Below are 20620 nucleotides of genomic sequence, written 5' to 3'. Positions count from 1 at the left end.
GGATCAGTCAGATGATTGGGGATCTTCAGTATGTTTATAAAAACAAAAAGTCATGAAAAATATCTGCCAGTCTGGGCCCCATCCTGAAAGGCTGGAGCAGAGGTTTCCAACCTGGGGCGCATGTCAGGACCACCTGGAGGGCTTGTGAAAACACAGGTTTCGGGCCCCCTGCAGGGAACATAAAGGTTCTGCAAGTTGCTTACTTATTTGATGCTCTGCTAGATCCAGTGAGTAGGAAAAACAGTGGACCCTCTGCCCCCACTGCTTTTGCATCAGCCAGTTCAACCAACAATTCAATTCATTTGGTTGAATTCGCAGATGCAGAACCCAGGGATATGGAGGGCTGACTGTACTATGCCATTTATATAGGGGACTTGAGCATCCACGGATTTTGGTATCCACAGAGGTCCTGGAACAAATTCCCCACGGATACTGAGAGATGACTCTGGGTATATGGGACTCATTATATTAAAAACAAACAAACAAATAAAAAACAGAGAAAAATGTATCAAAAGGAGAATGGATGTGAGGTTGGGGGGTGGGGTGGAATTAGATTACATGGTTTATTTGTTTGGAAAAGGTAAATCGAAGAAGAGCTTTGCAGTTGTGGACTGAGGGTATCACAAAGGTTCAAATTAAGGGTGGTGGCACCTCTCCTGTGCTACTTGTTTCTGGCACACTTTGTGGAGAGGAGACTGGAGGTGCTGCTTAGACTTCTGACTGAGACTGGCCACCAGTTGGAGCAAGAAAAAGGAAATATGAAAATAATCTGAGTTGTACCAAATAGGTTGCTGTAATCTTGTCAAGTTGTTAAAAATTAGGATCTCCTTTTTGAAAAAGAAATGAGCTTGAGCAATTAGTGCAAACTCTAATCTGTAACTTTCCTATGGGCTTACAATCTGGCAAAAATATTTTCATTTCTTTCCTTTTTAGCAAAGAACTGTAAACAGGGAATCTTTCCACTAGGCAGAAATCAGCTATTTAAGTTTTTACCCAGAAAGTTTGTTTCATTTTGAATCAAAAAAAGAAACTCACCTGTGTTCAAGACCTACAATTCTGTTAGTATTGTTTTTGAATATAAAACAATTTATTGACCACTGTTCACCACTATTTACCATAAAGTAAACAATATACAGTTGAATAACATTCTGATTACTACAAAGTTATTGTTTTTCCTGGCTTCTGCTGAACAAGTAACCCAAAATACTGAGAAGATTGAGCCTACGTGTAAGGAATGGGTTGGGGTAAAGTTTGAAAAAACATGCAGGTCAAGTTTAGATTAGAAAAGTTTGTTCACTCATTTGTTCCTGCAGATCCAAAATTGCCAACATCTCTAACCATCTGATTAGGTTTCCATTAACAAGTCTGAGACATTCCATGTATCACAGTCTTTCAGTAAATACAGCACAGGGATTTCAACTTCTTATAAAGGAATGGTTTGCCAAAAGGAAGCTTTAAATGTCCATTTAACTAAGTCTTGCTTGGTTAATTAAAACATACCAGAATTTTTCTAGTTTTTTCATTTGGGTTTCATTTGTTGACAGTGATAAAATTTTCCTTTCAGGGGTTTTGCATATAAAACTGCATTTATATGACGGTAGATATGGATGCAGATTCTGATAGGGCTGCTTTAAAAAATTATCCAGTTTGGGGCTTCCCTGGTGGTGCAGTGGTTGAGAGTCCGCCTGCCAATGCAGGGGACACGGGTTTGTGCCCTAGTCTGGGAAGATCCCACATGCCGCGGAGCGGCTAGGCCCGTGAGCCATGGCCACTGAGCCTGCGTGTCCAGAGCCTGTGCTCCGCAATGGGAGAGGCCGCAACAGTGAGAGGTCCGCATACCGCAAAAAAAAAAAAAAAAAAAAAAAAAAAAAAAAAAAAAATCCAATTTAAATTGTTTACATTAATTTGTCTAATTAATTACAAAATTATTTAATTTGAAAGGTTAAGACTTAAATTTTCAATTTAAATTGAAGTGATTTCTTATATTGCTCAAAATGATAGAATCCCAGAAACATGGGCTTATCCATGGTTGTGAAAGGCTGTTTTTGTTTTGGTAAATGTATTTAAACAATAACCAAAAAACCCCCAAACCATTTACATATGTATTTTATGTATACACATACAAAAAAAAACCCAGAATGGTCCTTAGGCATATATGAGTTAAATGCAAATTCTAAATTCTGATTGAGTAATGACTATGGAGATTTTCCCCAACATTTAGAAAAGCTGTTCTCTAATGCAGAGAAAATAATATACCGTGGTATCAAATGTTCTTTTCTGCTAAAGGAAGCAACTACAGAAAGCTTTTATTTGTTCAAAGTAACCAGTGCTACAGATGCAAAAAAAACAAAAAACAAAGCCCCCCCCAAAAAACCCCAAAACCCAACAACTTCCCCAATACTACTTCAAAACGAACATATCAAACTTGATTTTCATTAGAATGTAGTTATTTCTTCACACTAATAAATCAAAAAACCAAGACCCAGATTTATATATATATATATATATATATATATATATATATATAGCAATGCAGACAGTTATTGAGTTTCATCTTCTGGATAAGAATACCAAGTTAGTCTCTCTTCATAAAAAGCAATTACAATTTGAGGACACTTCATATTTGCCTCCTTTGCCATCACCAAGTCCGCCTCATCTGAATCTTTCCATTTCCTGAGAAACATGTATTCTCCACTGCTGTCTGTGGCACCAGTTATCACTCTGGGTCGAGACGTCTGGCTAAACCTCTTGGTTTATCAGCAGCATCTCTTTTCTTCTTTGATTTGCTATCATCAGATTCACTGTCAGATAAAGATTTTCTTTTTGTTCCATCTTTTTCTTTACCAGCTTTTTGAGAATTAAGAAATGCTTCAATCAACTCTGGACAATCTCAGTTTTCTTTGGGTTCCCAAGTATTGTCTGCATCTGTAAATCCCTTCCACTTCAGGAAACACTCTACCTTCCCATTCACTACACGTTGGTCCAGTACTTTTTCTACCACAAATTCTTCAGGTTCTGCCTCTTCAACTTTTTTACTCTTTGCATTCTGTTTCTTTCCTGTTTTTTGCAATGTAGTTTTATTGGAGGCCATTTTTTATTGCAGACTTGAAGAGGTATTGTTCACTGCCTCTGAGCTGCTCTGGGTCCCAGGTCTGTGGCGTCTCAGGCCCTGTGTGCCTCAAGCTCCAGCCACATCTGAGGGGGAGGGGGCTGGGCTAATATATATTTTTTTAATAACAAAGCAAATTAAATTTTTGGAATGGTACCCAGATGAACCCCACGATGGTGAAACAATGGGGGAACTTCAAGTTTCACATTTTAAATAGAAAATCAGCAGCTGATTGTTACAGCTAATTAAGAGTCCACCTATGTAAATTTAGCAAAAACAGAGGGAGAAAGTTTAATAGGTTAAGAATGAGCACTTCACTTTTCATTTGACTTACCTGATAAAATATGTTAACATATATGAGGAACCAGCTTCTCTCGCCAAACATAAGTAGCAGTTGACTGGTTTATACAATATGCCAGGTGTGTGTTAGATCCTGCAGTTACAGAATTGAATATGACACAGCTTCTGCCTGTAACGGCCCATAATGCAGAAAGGAGGAGAGAACATGAGCAGATAATGCCTGTTTAATGTGGGAAATAGGATGTAGGGACAACTATAGAGTGTACACATGATATTATGCATGTACAGCTACATATCGTGCTGTGCCTGATCCATGGGATTGTGCTGGAGACTTGGCATGTGTGGTGTGTGTGTGTAAACTTCAACTCCCACAGCAGTCCTATTTTTATCCCCACTTTTCACATGAGGGAAAAGAGGTTTAGCAAGATTAAGTTGTCTAAGATCAGGCAGCTAGTTTTTTTTTCAGAAGTGAGATTTGAACTTGGACGTCTGAATGACCTTGAAACCTCTTTGCATTGGAATGCTGTGATTTTTACCCTCTAATCTAATTCTTGTATACTGTCTGTCAAACTGGTATGCAATTGTTCATTTTTCCAGGTAGATCTGGAAACCTCCTTAGATTGAGAATATTTTAGAAATTGCTTATATGTGATGGAGAATTTTCTCGGGAGTGAAATATTAAAAAGGAGAACTAGAACTCATAGCCCTCTCAACTGGAGCTTTACTGCATAGTACACATTTATCTGGAGGAAGAAATGTGAATGTCCATTACATTCTCAAATGCAGACACATCCTCCACGTTAAATGAATGATAAATTTGCTCTGTGTAGAAACGTCCATGCCTGTGCATGTACATGTTTATAGAAATGGCGAGTTGAGTCTTAGGAGTACAAAGCAGAGGCTGACATATTTTTCCACAGTCCTGGGTAAGTTTTGTAGCTCATCTCAGGTCCTAGGATTTGAAAGACTTGAATCAAAAATATATCCCTTTAGTGGAAAGAGAGAAGTCTCTGGTCTACCACAACCTACAAAGTTTATGTTTTAAATATCTTCACATTTTATGTTATAAACGTTCTGCTGGGTTGTGCTTTGTAACACACAGTTGAATGCTGCTATTATGGATGCTAGCTTCCTTCCTGTAGGTAGAATGAATACAACATAATCCATTCTGCCGTAACACAAACTATTTGAAGTGATGCTTCTGGCTATTAAGGGTAAATCATATCTGTGGAACGAAGTAAGAGTTGGGCTGTTTGCAGTATATTGGATTTGCCCATTTCACAGCTGCATTCATTAAATACAAATTTAATGAAAGCTGTTCATATTAAATTTGATAACCCCAATTCTAGCAAGTTACACAAATTATAAAGCTCCTTTGAAAATTCTATGACACTTGTGTTATTTTTGTCTTTTAATAACTAAGTCATTTTAAAAGTAGGTCCCCTTACTTACCATATATTGGTGGAAGCACTTCATAATTTATGACTCTTACTGAATGAATTTAGAATTCAGTGCTCTTATCTGATTTGTCTTTATACTTTGACATTAAAGAAGCTAAGATTAGTGAATTATCTTAGTTTTTCAATGGAATTCACCAAACTTTTGAGGAATTCCTATGATGTGCACAGCACTGTGCAAGATGTAGTTAGTTTGAATAGGAGAAAGAACTAATCCTCACTCTCTAGAAGTTACTGTCTACCGAGATAATAACAGGCAAGGGTTCTGTGTTGGGTATTTCCCCTGTTATTTGTCAGAGAGGGGCAACCTCCTTGGAGCTACCCAGGTGGGGAAAATGGCCTATCTTATCATATTTAAATTCTCCTTGGGAATAAGAACAACAATTCTAGATGAATGTAAAAGAGTCTCTTTGCCTAATACTTCCTAACAGTCTTATACTTGGTTCATTTTTTTTTTTTAAAGATGTTGGGGGTAGGAGTTTATTAATTAATTAATTTATTTTTGCTGTGTTGGGTCTTCGTTTCTGTGCGAGGGCTTTCTCTAGTTGTGGCAAGCGGGGGCCACTCTTCATCGCGGTGCGAGGGCCCCTCACTATCGCGGCCTCTCTTGTTGCGGAGCACAGGCTCCAGACGTGCAGGCTCAGTAGTTGTGGCTCACGGGCCCAGTTGCTCCGCGGCATGTGGGACCCCCCCCAGACCAGGGCTCAAACGCATGTCCCCTGCATTAGCAGGCAGACTCCCAACCACTGCACCACCAGGGAAGCCCACTTCGTTCATTTTTTGAAAAATAAATTACCTATTCATTCTTTATCTCCCAAATCTGACTTTCAAAGTGGATAATTCTCATCTATTCCCTCAGTCCAGTTCCATCCAAAGCTGCAAAACAAAGTCACTTCTGGAGGGAAGAGTGGGGAAAGCTCAGTTGGAATTAGTAAAAAGCCTTCATTATGAATATTTTAAAAAAATATTTATTTAATTTATTTATTTGGTTGCGTCGGGTCTTAGTTGCAGCAGGCAGGCTCCTAGTTGCGGCTTTCTGGCTCCTTAGTTGTGGCATGTGAACTCTTAGTTGCGACATGTAGGATCTTGTTCCCTGACCAGGGATCGAACATGGGCCCCCTGCGTTGGGAATGTGGAGTCTTAACCACTGCGCCACCAGGGAAGTCCCAAATATTTTTTTTTGTGGGCAGGAATGCTTTTTTTAAAAAAATTGGAGTATAGTTGCTTTACAATGTTGTGTTAGTTTCTGCTGTACAGTGAAGTAAATCTGCTATATGTATAGATATATCCCCTCCTTTTTGGATTTCCTTTCCATTTAGGTCACCACAGAGCACTGAGTAGAGAGTTCCCTGTGCTATACAGCAGGTTCTCATTAGTTATCTATTTTATACGTAGTGATGTATACATGTCAATCCCAATCTCCCAGTTCATCCCACCCCCTCCTTCCCCCCATGGTGTCCATACATTTGCTCTCTACGTATGTGTCTCTATTTCTGCTCTGAAAATAGGTTCATCTGTACCATTTTTCTAGATTCTACATATATGCGTTAATATACAATATTTGTTTTTCTCTTTCTGACTTGCTTCACTCTGTATGACAGTACCTAGGTCCATCCACATCCCTACAAATGATCCAGTTTCATTCCTTTTTACAGCTGAGTAATATTCCATTGTATATATGTACCACATCTTCTTTATCCATTCATCTGTCGGTGGACATTCAGGTTGCTTCCGTGTTCTGGCTATTGTTAATAGTGCTGCAGTGAACATTGGGGTGCATGTGTCTTTTTGAATTATGGTTTTCTCAGGGTATATGCCCAGTAGTGGGATTGCTTGGTCACATGGTAGTTCTACTTTTAGTTTTTTAAGGAACCTCCATACTGTTCTCCATAGTGACTGTATCAAGTTACATTCCCACCAACAGTGCAAGAGGGTTCCCTTTTCTCCACACCCTATCCAGCTTTTATTGTTTGTAGATTTTGTGATGATGGCCATTCTGACTGGTGTGAGGTGATACCTCATTGTAGTTTTGATTTGCATTTCTCTAATAATTAGTGATGTTGAGCATCTTTTCATGAGCCTGTTGGCCATCTGTATGACTTCTTTGGAGAAATGTCTACTTAGGTCTTCTGCCCATTTTTGGATTGAATTGTTTGTTTTTTTGATATTGAGCTGCATGAGCTATTTGTATATTTTGGAGATTAATCCCTTATCAGGTGCTTCATTTGCAAATATTTTTTCCCATTCTGAGGGTTGTCTTTTTTGTCTTGTTTATTATTATGAATATTTTAAATTTAGTTTTGTTATTTTCAAACATCTGTAATAGCTCAAACAATGCCTAAAAGGAATTGCTTGGAATTTTTTCAGTTAGAGATTTCTGTGGACCTGCTTTGATGAACAGCTAAAAATTTGATTTATAATTAGTTTTGCATAATGTTCACATTTATTTATATGGAAATGGGCATGCTTAGATTTTTCAAAATAGTTTTTCTCTTTTAAATGGGTTAAATACTGTTTTCTAAAAATGTTTCCAACATATTAATTTACTGAGTAAACTTCTCCATTAAAGAATGGATGACAAATACATAAACCTCAACACAACACAGCATCTTCTTAATCTGAATCGGTGATTTTCTTTAATACAACAGGTAGTACCACTGATGAGTTAAATGTAAAAATTCCCTTGCCTATTAAATTTTCATCACATTATATTTCTTCACTGGTCATACATTTAGTATTAAAAAAAATTTTTTTTTCCTGAAGTTTGTAAGAAATGTTAGCCTGTTACAAGGTCTTTGTGAAAGTTCGGACCTATGTGTAACAGACCCAGAGGAAAGCTAGCTGAAATTTGGATAGACTCTTGACTTAGCTGAAATATTTTATATATCTAGAAGATATATGTCTTGCCTGCATTTAAAAAAAAATAAATTTATTTATTTATGGCTGCGTTGGGTCTCTGCTGCCATGCGCAGACCCTCCCTAGTTGCGGCGAGCGGGGGTCACCCCCCGCCAAGGTGTGCGGGCCTCCCACCACGGTGGCCTCTCCCGTTGCAGAGCATGGGCTCCAGGCGCACGGGCCTCAGTAGCTGTGGCCACGGGCCCAGTTGCTCCGTGGCATGTGGGATCCCGCTGGACCAGGGCTCGAACCTGTTTCCCCCGCACCGGCAGGCGGACTACCAACCACTGCGCCACCAGGGAAGTCCCTTGCCTGCATTTATTTTTAACATATTGTATGATTCCATTTATGTAAAATACAAACACAGGCTCAAGAAATCTCTGTTGTGATGCTTTGCCTCCCTGGGAAACTGTCCCCACCCCAGCCTGCTGCCCTGCTCTTCCCTGTCTAAATCCTACTCATCCTGCCATTCTTTTGCCTGCATTTTATAGTTAAGAGCTTCAAGTTTTTTTTCCCCCCCATAGGTAATAAAATGCTTATCAGTTAACAGACCAGGAAATGTCATGAGCATTGCTCTGACAGTTATAAAGTTTCAAAATATTATGGTAACAAGCTGAATAATATTGCATTTTATTTTTTATTTTTTCTTCTTAAAATTCTTTTGACTTTTTTATAATGCAAATTCTATTTCAGCTGCATTTACCTTTGATAGCAAGTGTTTTACTTTATTCTTGAAATAATCCCACTTGGTTCTCACACTTCTTTCATTGAATCACAGCACGTTTTAAGGCTAAATCAGGCCCATTGGAATTTATGTAGTAGTAGTTTGTTGAGTTGGTACTTCATGGAGGTGGGATCTGTAGCAAGATGTGATTGTTTTAAATTGGTCTTTGAAGTGTTGAACAACTTTATCTATTGCAAAATTTTAGATATTTTCTCACTCATTTTTTTCTAGGCAATTTCATTTTTTTCTCAAGAAAGGAAACTTTCTGTGAGTAAATGTACTTAGCAATGAGTTCTTGATTTTCCCAAAGGCTTGTAGATAGTCATCTTTTCCCTGCCTGCATGTCTCTTCATATCATCTTCCTTCTAGGCCTGTCTGTCCCTGTGTTCAAATTTCCCCTTTTTTATAAGTACACCAATCAAGTTGGATTAGGGCCAACCCTAATGACCTCATTTTAACTTTAACTTCCATAAAGACCCTATCTCCAAATAAGATAACATTCTTAGGTACTGGGAGTTAGGACCTGGGATCTAGGACCCCAACGTATCTTCTTTTGAAAATTAATAAATAAATAAATTGATTGATTGATTTTTGAATTTTTTAAACTTTTAATTTTATATTGGAGTATAGCCAATTAACAATGTTGTGGTAGTTTCAGGTGCACAGCAAAGCGACTCAGCCATACATATACATGTATCCATTCTCCCGCAGACTCCCCTCCCATCCAGGCTGCTGCACAACATTGAGCAGAGTTCCCTGTGCTATACAGTAGGTCCTTGTTGGTTATCCTTTTTAAATATAGCAGTATGTACATGTCAATCCCACAATCCCAAACTCCCTAACTATCTCTTCCCCCACCCTTCCCCCCTGGTAACCATAAGTTTGTTCTCTAAGTCTGTGAGTCTGTTTCTGTTTTGTAAATACATTCATTTGTATCATTTCTTCTTAGATTCCACATATAAGCGATATCATATCATATTTCTCTTTCTCTGTCTGATTTACTTCACTCAGTATGACAATCTCTAGGTCCATCCATGTTGCTGCAAATGGCATTATTTCATTCTTTTTTATGGCTGAGTAATATTCCGTTGTATATAGGTACCGCATCTTCTTTATCCATTCCTCTATCGATGGACATTTAGGTTGCTTCCATGTCTTGGCTATTGTAAACAGTGTTGCAATCAACATTGGGGTGCATGTATCCTTTCAGAGCATATTCTTCTCTGGATATAAGCCCAGGAGTGGGATTGCAGGGTCATATGGTAGTTCTGTTTTTTAGTTTTTTAAGGAACCTCCATACTGTTCTCCATAGTGGCTGTACCAATTTACATTCCCACCAACCATGTAGGAAAGTTCCCTTCTCTCCACATCCTCTCCAGCATTTATAGTTTGCAGATTTTGGATGATAACCTTTTTGACTGGTGTGAGGTAATACCTTATTGTAGTTTTTTTTTTGGTATGCAGACCTCTCACTGTTGTGTCCTCTCCCATTGCAGAGCACATGCTCCAGACGCACAGGCTCAGCGGCCATGGCTCACGGGCCTAGCTGCTCCATGGCATGTGGGATCTTCCTGGACCGGGGCACGAACCTGTGTCCCCTGCATTGGCAGGCGGACTATCAACCACTGCTCCACCAGGGAAGCCCCTTATTGTAGTTTTGATTTGCATTTCTCTAATCATTCAACATTAGCGATGTTGAACATCTTTTCGTGTGCCTCTTGGCCATCTGTCTTCCTTGGAAAAATGTCTATTTAGGTCTTCTGCCCATTTTTTGACTGGGTTGTTTGTTTTGGTGATATTAAGCTGAATGAGCTATTTGTAAAATTTGGAGACTAATCCTTTGTCGGTCACATCATTTGCAAATATTTTCTCCCAATCTGTGGGTTGTCTTTTTGTTTCGTTTATGGTTTCCTTTGCTGTACAAAAGCTTTTGAGTTTAGTTAGGTCCCATTTGTTTATTTTTGTTTTTATTTCCATTACTCTGGGAGATGGGTCCGAAAAGATACTGCTGTGATTTATGTCAGAGAGTGTTCTGCCTTTGCTTTCCTCTAGGAGTTTTATAGTGTCTGGTCTCACATTTAGGTCTTTAATCCATTTTTAGTTTATTTTTATGTATGGTCTTAAAGAATGATCTAATTTCATTTTCTTACATGTAGCTGTCCAGTTTTCCCAGCACCATTTGTTGAAGACTGTCTTTTCTCCATTGTATACTCTTGCCTCCTTTATCATAGATTAATTGACCAGAGGTGTGTGGGTTTATTTCTGGGCTTTCTATCCTGTTCCATTTACCTATATTTCTTTTTTTGTGCCAATACCATACCGTTTTAATTACTCTAGCTTTGTAGGATAGTCTGAAGTCAGGGAGCCTCATTCCTCCAGCTCTGTTTTCTTTCTCAAGATTGCTTTGGCTATTCGGGGTCTTTTGTGTCTTCATACAAATTTTAATATTCTTTGTTCTAGTTCTGTGAAAAATGCCATTGGTAATTTGATAGAGATGTCATTGAATCTGTAGATTGCCTTGGGTAGTATAGCCATTTTGACAGTATTTATTCTTCCAGTCCAAGAACATGGTATATCTTTCTATCTGTTTATGTCTTCTTTGATTTCTTTCATCAGTGTCTTATAGTTTTCAGAGTACAGGTCTTTTGTCTTCTTAGGTAGTATTCAACATATCTTTATTGGAGTATACCACATATCTTCTTTGGGAGAGCACGATCCAACACATAATAATCCACTACTCTTTTTTACTAGATACATGAAGACTGTGCCTATAGAATTCAAAATCAACTCAAAAGTAGTTAAGTACAGTGGAACTGATGATGTAATGATTCATGACTACAATGAATGTTTGTTGTTTTAAGCCACTGAGCTTTGGGCTGGTTTGTTACACAGCAATAGATAACTGATACCATGATCATGCAAAAGCTTGCACCAGAAATTTCTCAAAGTTTAGAGGAAAGGGATCAATGTTTCTGTGCTATTATATATAACAAATAAGGGAAATTTTACAAACAGCCTTATTGAGATATACTTGACAAATGAAGAATTGCACATATTTAATGTGTACAAATTTTTTAAAAAATAAATTTATTTATTTATTTTTGGCTGCATTGGGTCTTCATTGTTGCACACAAGCTTTCTCTAGTTGTGGTGAGCAGGGGCTTCTCACTGTGGTGGCTTCTCTTGTTGCAGAGCATAGGCTCTAGGTGTGCAGGCTTCAGTAGTTGTGGCACGTGGGCTCAGTAGTTGTGGCTTGCAGGCTCAGTAGTTGTAGCACATGGGCTTAGTTGCTCTGCAGTATGTGGAATCTTCCTGGACCAGGGCTTGAACCTATGTCCACTGAAATGGCAGGCAGATTCTTAACCACTGTGCCTCCAGGGAAGCCCTAATGTATACAGTCTGATGAGTTTGGACATAAGCGAACTGCTACCATCGCCACAGCTAAGGTAATAGATATATCCAACACTTTCCCACAAAAACAAAAACAAAAACAGACAAATAAACAAATGGGATGTAATCAAACTTAAAAGCTTTTGCACATCAAAGGAAACCATAAACAAAATGAAAAGACCACCTACAGAATGGGAGAAAATATTTGCAAACAATGTGACTGACAAGGGCTTAATTTTCAAACTATACAAACAGCTCATACAACTCAACAACAACAAAAACAAACAGCCCAATCAAAAAATGGGCAGAAGACCTAAATACACATTTCTCCAAAGAAGAAATACAAATGGTCAATAGGCACATGAAAAGATGCTCAACATCGCTAATCATTAGAGAAATGCAAATCAAAGCTACAATGAGGTACCACCTCACACTGGTCAGAATGGTCATCATTAAAAAGTCTACAGGGCTTCCCTGGTGGCACAGTGGTTGAGAGTCTGCCTGCCGATGCAGGGGACACGGGTTCGTGCCCTGGTCCGGGAAGATCCCACATGCCGGGGAGCGGTGGGCCCGTGAGCCATGGCTGCTGAGCCTGCACGTCCGGAGCCTGTGCTCTGCAACGGGAGAGTCCACAACAGTGAGAGGCCCGCGTATCGCAAAAAAAAAAAAAAAAAAAAAAAAAAAAGGTCTACAGATAACAAATGCTGATGAGGATGTGGAGAAAAGGGAACCCTCCTACACTGTTGGTGGGAATGTAAGTTGGTCAGCCACTATGGAAAACAGTATGGAGGTTCTGCAGAAAACTAAAAATAAAATTACCCTATGATCCAGCAACCCCACTCCTGGGCACATATCTAGACAAAACTCTAATTGAAAAAGATACATGCACTCCTGTAGTTCATAGGAGCACTATTCACAGTATCCAAGACATGGAAACAACCTAAATGTCTGTCGACAAAGGAATGGATAAAGAAGAGGTGGTTAGCGGACGTAAGCTATTATATATAGAATGGATAAACAACAAGGTCCTGCTGTATAGAACAGAGAACTATATTCAATATCCTATGATAAACCACAATGGAAAAGAATATTCAAAAAACAGTGTCTATATATGTATAACTGAATCACTTTGCTGTACAGCAGAAATTAACACAACATTGTAGATAAACTATACTTCAATAAAAAAACAAAAATAGAAACAAAGGGACAGAAGCAAACACGGGGATTTTCACAGGCTGAGTTCAGGAGCTCAGATGTTAGTGTTTCAATCTTCCTCCCAAGTCAATTTCTACTTTTTGTTACTTTTGAGAAATCTTGTCTTGAATATGGGAGGTGGGTGTGGTTGGGGATAGAGCTTTGGAGAAGAGAGGAGACTAGAATTAATGAAGGTGTGGCATGATATCTTTTGTTTTTGGTCCCTTGCTTGGGTTTGATCTGACAGAATGCAAGTTGCTCTATAAAACTTTGTAAGATTCTAGGTATATCTAGAATCTGCTTAGGACCCCAGCTCACACAGTGGGACCCTGAGTGGGTCCTGGAATCTTGAGAGAGTTGTTCAGGAGTATCAGGAGAATAGAGACATTGGCTTTCTTGAGGTGGGTACCACCACAGGGGCATGAGTGGTGAGCATCCTTCTAATGGCTTTGTGGGTGGAGGTGGATATTCACAGGTGTGAGCCAGTACAGAAGGGAGGGCGGGGCAGTTGCCTTGGGCCACTTCAAAAACAGACTGAATTGTGGGCACCCATGAGACTTTTCTTTGGGGAATTATCAGAGTGTGGTGCCAGGACCAGCAGCATTAGCATCACCTGGGAACTTGTTAAGAATTTAAATGCTTAGGACTTTCTCCAAAGTCATGGGAGCATGTTCTAGTGTAGGCAGAGTGTGAGAATTAATGCATTGGGCAGAACCCTCAACCAATGGAGTAAGAAGTTGGCAAATAAATGCCCCAGACTCCTGTCATTTAGAAGGACAATTCCAAGGTAGACTTTTTATAGTTCCCGAGGGTCCCCTACAGAGATCCAGATCCCCACAGTGGTAACCAGGTAATAATACATCCTTTACCTTTTCCATCTCACATTCCCAACTCCTTCTTGCTTTCTGAAAACAAGCTGAAAGAACTATCTGCACACAAGTTCTTCTCTCAGGCTCTTTTTGGGGGATAATAATAATAATAAACCAATAATAATAATGATACCCACAAACACATGTATTGGTCTGTGAAAATATTCTGATTTGTGCTAAGTATATGGGTTCTAAAAAGTACTTTTAAGTTCCATGCTGCACTGAGGAGCTCCATGGGAGGGACATAGGATCTCTGTTACCTTGGTGAATGTCCATTGTTGCTTAGGAAGAAACAAACTCTCTACGAAGATACCAGCACAGAGGAAAATAACTTCATTTATGGCTGCCAAGGGTAGTCTTTCAGATTGATTCTCTCATTGGTTTAGCTTCCTGTGGCCTGGGAATTAAGCCTCCTACTATGTGCAATTTTCACTTACTGAGAAATTTAGTCTCTTGGCAAGCTGTTCCTTGGTGTGTCTGGATAAGGATGAGAAAGGAAGTCTTTGGCAGTTTAGCACAAGTGCTTGGGAATTTGATTTTTGGTTACTGTGAATACTTAATTTTATGAGTGCTGGAGGAGGTCATGGAGAGGATGTGACCACTGGTCGACCTGTGAGCTGGACTCAGACAGTTGGAGGCTCTTCAATTCCTCCTCTGTCTTTGTAATGGACATCTGCCCACTGTTCCCACACTAGGAGCTCTTTCAAGGATGCAGCCTTGAGAGATTAATGTGCTATTGAGACCATCTGGACTGAAGACATGTCTGAACCCCATTAAGGCCTCCATATAAACTTTTAAGATTCTAGCATGGTGCAGATATCTACTTGTCTTGCAGCTGCTCAAGACAAGCCTCATATGTAAGTTCCCTTTCTTGCTAAACCTGCCACCTACCAATCTGGAGTGGCCTTCATCTTTCTTCGGTCTCTTCTTGCTCTCCGTGTATGGAGGCCAGTTTCAGATCTCACCTGGGGAACTCCGAATATTGTGAACCAACAATGAGCATATTTTTTTCAGTGTATAATAAATTGATGGTTTAAATTATACTAAAGAACAGGGAGTTTGGTTTTATGCCCAGCAGTTTAGTTTCTCAAGGCTATTGAATACTTTTGCTTTGATATGGGGGAAAGCAGTTCAAAGGAAATGAATATCTTTTTCATAAAGTAAGGCTGTTAGCTAATAGCTGCAGCAGAGAAAGGTAAATAAAAGCATTAAGTCTCGTTTATGCTTTGACTGAAAGCGTAATAATTTTTTTTGGTTTATACCTATGATTCTATAGATTTATCAGAGATGTCAGGACTTGAAAATGTTGATTTTACCTGGGTTCCTGCTATGAAATACATCATGCATGAAATTCTGACATACTTATGGTTTTTATATGCATCATTTATTTCTAGGAAGAAATGATTCCAATATATCAGGTCAGATATGGTAAAGAAGGAGTTGTTTTGAAGTCATATAATTAATGTTAACAATTCAGTTATTATAGGACTTTAATTCATGTGGGTTTTTCCTTGTTTGTTTTTTCTTTGTTTTACTCAGATATTAGCTGGTGCTCAGCCTTTTTTTTTTTTTTTTTTTTAATTAATCTTAGTTTGGTTGCGCCGTGTGGCATGCGGGATCTTAGTTCTCCAGCCAGGGTTCCAACCTGTACCCCCTGCAGTGGAAGCGCAGAGTGTTAAACACTGGACCACCAGGGAAGTCCCTATTGCTCAGTCTTTTGCTGGGTCTTCTGCTGTGGCAGCTGCCATCCACTAGCTGACTGGGGAAGAAGAAATTCTCAATGTAAATATAAAGGAATGTAGATATAAAGGATACAAATGGCAGGAAAATTTTTTCCTGCTATTCTTAGGGAAGTTATATAGTATCATGGAAAGAATGTGGTCTTTGAAATCCAACAGATTCTAGCTTAAACCTTAGCCCTTCATCATTAACTGTTTATAATCAAAGGACAATTATTTAACTTTCTGTGCTTCAGTTTTCTTACCTATAAAAGAGATGCTATCCGCCTAAGAAGATTGTTACAAAAGTTAGAGGTAGTATACATAAAGTGCCTAGGAGACTTACAACAAGTGGTAAATATTATTACTGTTACTTTACTACATTGAAAGGAACTTTCAGAGAAAGATCACTTTGGTCAGAGTGAGTGATAAACCTTGTGCTTGGTGGGCAGGTTTCCAGGCTGTATAGAAATAGTGGTGTAAACAAAAATGAAGGTTGAAGGTCTTGACATGGGACTTTCCTCCAAATAGCCCCACTGACTTTATAGTATGATATTCAAACCTGGATGATTTTTAGGATATTTAGAAGAACTGTTTCATGTCACCCCAAAGCAGTGAACATGAAATTTTAAAAGTTGCTTAAGGTGATTCTGATAATGAGTCATCTCTGGGAGCCACTTCTTAATATTCAGACCCAGCTCTTGCAGACCAACTTTGGGCATTATTGGGTGAATAGCTACAAATTAGTCTTAAGACCTTTTATCTTAAAAAAAAAACTGTTATGCTTTTCTGCTCTGAACAAAATTAACGTAATATCATCTAAAATCCAGTCCATGTTTGAGTTGCCCAAATTGCCTCCAAAATATCTTTTATGTTTGGTTTGTTTTAATCAATATCCAAACAAGGTCTATATATCGCATTTGGTTGATATGTCCGTTAAGTCTTTCTTCTTTTTTTATATCACTGATTTGTTGGAGACACTGTGATTTTTTTTTTTTTTTTTTTTTTCTTTTTGCGGTATGCGGGCCTCTCACTGTTGTGGCCTCTCCCGTTGCGGAGCACAGGCTCCGGATGCACAGGCCCAGCGGCCATGGCTCACGGGCCCAGCCGCTCCGCGGCATATGGGATCCTCCCAGACCAGGGCACGAACCCGTATCCCCTGCATCGGCAGGCGGACTCTCAACCACTGCGCCACCAGGGAGGCCCAACACTGTGATTTATACTTTAGAGTGTTCCACCTTTTGGATTTGATGGATTGCTTCTCATGTTATTTAACTAGTTGCTGTATCCTGTGTTTACTATAAACTGGTAATTTGATATAGAGGCTTGATTAGATTCAGGTTCAATTTATTTTCAGTTTGTTATATATTTTTTATGTGTTCAATTCACAGCAGTCATTATTCTTTTTGATGAAATTTGTCCCATCTTAGGTCAGTGGGAATTTCTTCACATTGGCTCCAGTGTCCTTTGACAAAACACTAGTAGTTCTTGCTTTCTGGCTCAATAAGACGTCCCAGGTTCGTCTTTCTGTATGTCTAGAATCAGTGATTCCTAGAAGGGGTCATGCTTTATTTCAGTGGGGAATGGTATTTAGAGACCACAATCTGAGTGCCAGGAGAGTTCATTACTCCTGCATTGTCATTGCATTTAGCACTTTCTGTAGATAGAGTTGGGAAATACATGTTTAAAAATAAAAGAAATCATCAGTGTACACTGACATTTCCAATCCAAATTTAAGGGTACAGGATATTTACTTAATTTGTTTGATTTTATATTGGTATCTCTTTAATCTTGGGCTGGAAATTTGCAGGCTTTCACCCTGACCTGTATAGCTGTGCTGGTCCTGAGTTTACCTGCTCTTATATCCTTTCTTCACCTATCCTCTGATTTGCCCTGTATTACAGGAGGCTGACCCCTACAGTCTGCATTTCCTTGGCTCCCCTGTCAGCTGGCTTTCAGTATATCTTTGTCAGTGGGGAGCACTGATAGGAAGTTGGCAGATGGGAAGGGGAAAGTTTCAAATTATTTCTCCTCTTCCATCTTTGCTTTGAAAATCATCTGTGGCAGTGGCCATGTCTCCTCTGAAGGCTCAACTCCCATGGGTACTGGCTTGCCAACGTTTCAGCTTTCACTGGGTGACCCTGGCACCTGGCTATGGTTCTACCACCTCCCTCCCCGCCTCTCTCTATGCTAGTGGCTTCCTCTTGGTGCTAAGCTCTGGGTTCTATCCCTGTCCTCTGGGTTTTCACCTCTCCTGTCACCTGTGTAACAAATTCCATATATTATAGTAGTGCTGCTTTAAATACTCAAGTGGCTTCTATTATTTGGTTGGACTCTGATGCTTAATAATAATGTTGCTTGATCACTGAACATATTATTTTACCAACAAAGTCTTATGAATTTTTGACTGCTTGGAGCTTGCAGACTGAATCCTGACAGTCATTATTGTCATTATCACAAGTCATTTATTTATTTATTTACTAATTAACATCTTTATTGGAGTGTAATTGCTTTACATTGTTGTGTTAGTTGCTGCTGTATAACAGAGTGAATCAGCTATACATATACATATATCCCCACATCCCCTCCCTCTTGCGTCTCCCTCCCACCCTCCCCATCCAACCCCTCTAGGTGGTCACAGAGCACTGAGCTGATCTCCCTGTGCTATGCGGCTGCTTCCCACTAGCTATCTATTTTATATCTGGTAGTGTATATATGTCCGTGCCACAATCTCACTTCGTCTCAGCTTACCCTTCCTCCTCCCGTGTCTTCAAGTCCATTCTCTACGTCTGTGTCTTTATTCCTGTCCTGCCTCTAGGTTCTTCAGAACCACTTTTTCTTTTTTCTTTTTTTTTTTTTAGATTCCATATATATGTGTTAGCATACGGTATTTGTTTTTCTCTTCCTGACTTACTTCTCTCTGTATGACAGTCTCTAGGTCCACCCACCTCACTACAAATAACTCAATTTCATTTCTTTCTATGGCTGAGTAATATTCCGTTGTATATATGTGCCACATCTTCTTTATCCATTCATCTTTCAGTGGACAATTAGGTTGTTTCCATGTCTTGGCTATTGTAAACAGAGCTGCAATAAACATTGTGGTACATAACTCTTTTTGAATTATGGTTTTCTCAGGGTATATGCCCAGCAGTGGGATTGCTGGGTCGTATGGTACTTCTATTTTTAGTTTTTTAAGGAACCTCCATACTGTTCTCCATAGTGGCTGTATCAATTTACATTCCCACCAACAATGCAAGAGGGTTTGCTTTTCTCTACACCCTCTTCAGCATTTATTGTTTGTAGATTTTTTTGACGATGGCCATTCTGACTTGTGTGAGGTGATACCTCATTGTACTTTTGATTTGCATTTCTCTAATGATTAGTGATGTTGAGCATCCTTCCATGTGTTTGTTGGCAACCTGTATATCTTCTTTGGAGAAATGTCTATTTAAGTCTTCTGCCCATTTTTGGATTGGGTTGTTTGTGCTTTTGATATTGAGCTGTATGAGCTGCTTGTGTATTTTGGAGATTAATCCTTTGTCAGTTGCTTCGTTTGCAAATATTTTCTCCCATTCTGAGGGTTGACTTTTCATCTTCTTTATGGCTTCCTTTGCTGTGCAAGCGCTTTTAAGTTTCATTAGGTCCCATTTGTTTATTTTTGTTTTTATTGCCCTTTCTCTAGGAGGTGGGTCAAAAAGGATCTTGCTGTGATTTATGTCCTAGACTGTTCTGCCTATGTTTTCCTCTAAGAGTTTTATAGTGTCAGGCCTTACATTTAGGTCTTTAATCCATTTTGAGTTCAGTTTTGTGTATGGTGTTAGGAGTGTTCTAATTTTATTCTTTTACATGTAGCTGTCCAGTTTTCCCAGCACCACTTATTGAAGAGGCTGTCTTTTCTCCATTGTATATTCTTGCCTCCTTTATCAAGGATAAGGTGACCATAGGTGCGTGGGTTTGTCTCTGGGCTTTCTATCCTGTTCCATTGATCTATATTTCTGTTTCTGTGCCAGTACCATACTGTCTTGATTACTGTAGCTTTGTAATATAGTCTGAAGTCAAGGAGTCTGACTCCTCCAGCTCTGTTTTTCTTTCTCAAGATAGCTTTGGCTATTTGGGGTCTTTTGTGTTTCCATACAAATTGTGAATTTTTTTGTTCTAGTTCTGTAAAAAATGCCATTGGTAGTTTCATAGGGATTGCATTGAATCTGTATATTGCTTTGGGTAGTATAGTCATTTTCACAACATTGATTCTTCCAATCCAAGAACATGGTATATCTCTCCATCTGTTTGTATCATCTTTAATTTCTTTCATCAGTGTCTTATAGTTTTCTTCGTACAGGTCTTTTGTCTCCTTAGGTAGGTTTATTCCTAGGTATTTCTTCGTACAGGTCTTTTGTCTCCTTAGGTAGGTTTATTCCTAGGTATTTTATTCTTTTTGTTGCAGTGGTAAATGGGAGTGTTTCCTTAATTTTTCTCTCAGATTTTTCATCATTAGTGTATAGGAATGCAAGAGATTTCTGGGCATTAATTTTGTATTCTGCTGCTTTACCAAATTCATTGATTAGGTCTACTAGTTTTATGGTAGCATCTTTAGGATTCTCTCTATATAGTATCATGTTATCTGCAAATAGTGACAGCTTTACTTCTTCCTTTCTGATTTGGATTCCTTTTATTCTTTTCCTTCTCTGATTGATGTGGCTAAAACTTCCAAAACTATGTTGAATAATAGTGGTGATTGTGTTACTATGATTGTGTTACTGTTGATTTCCCCTTTTATGGCTGTTAGCATTTGCGTATGTATTGAGGTGCTCCTATGTTGGGTGCATAAATATTTACAATTGTTATATCTTCTTCTTGGATTGATCCCTTGGTCATTATATAGTATCCTTCTTTGTCTCTTGTAATAGTCTTTATTTTTATTTTATTTTATTTTATTTTTGCGCTATGTGGGCCTCTCACT

At 38.9% G+C, this 20620-nt stretch overlaps 1 protein-coding gene and 1 pseudogene across 4 annotated transcripts in view; one reads left to right on the top strand and one right to left on the bottom strand.

The window, feature by feature from the left end:
• Positions 1-20620, top strand: part of GRM8 (glutamate metabotropic receptor 8) — a gene marked incomplete at both ends in the record, with an annotated part of 776918 nt that overhangs the window by 87652 nt on the left and 668646 nt on the right. The gene's annotated exons all lie outside the window — the stretch shown is intronic.
• LOC308622345 (chromobox protein homolog 3-like) lies at positions 2541-3091 on the bottom strand (annotated as a pseudogene). Its single transcript has one exon. The product of its transcript is annotated as a chromobox protein homolog 3-like (transcript).

The sequence above is a fragment of the Mesoplodon bidens genome (genome assembly GCF_964165515.1).
Source record: "Mesoplodon bidens genome assembly, chromosome: 9".
NCBI lineage: Eukaryota > Metazoa > Chordata > Mammalia > Artiodactyla > Ziphiidae > Mesoplodon > Mesoplodon bidens.
Note: the sequence above shows the minus strand (reverse complement) of the source record. Positions and strands in the feature narration are given on the sequence as shown.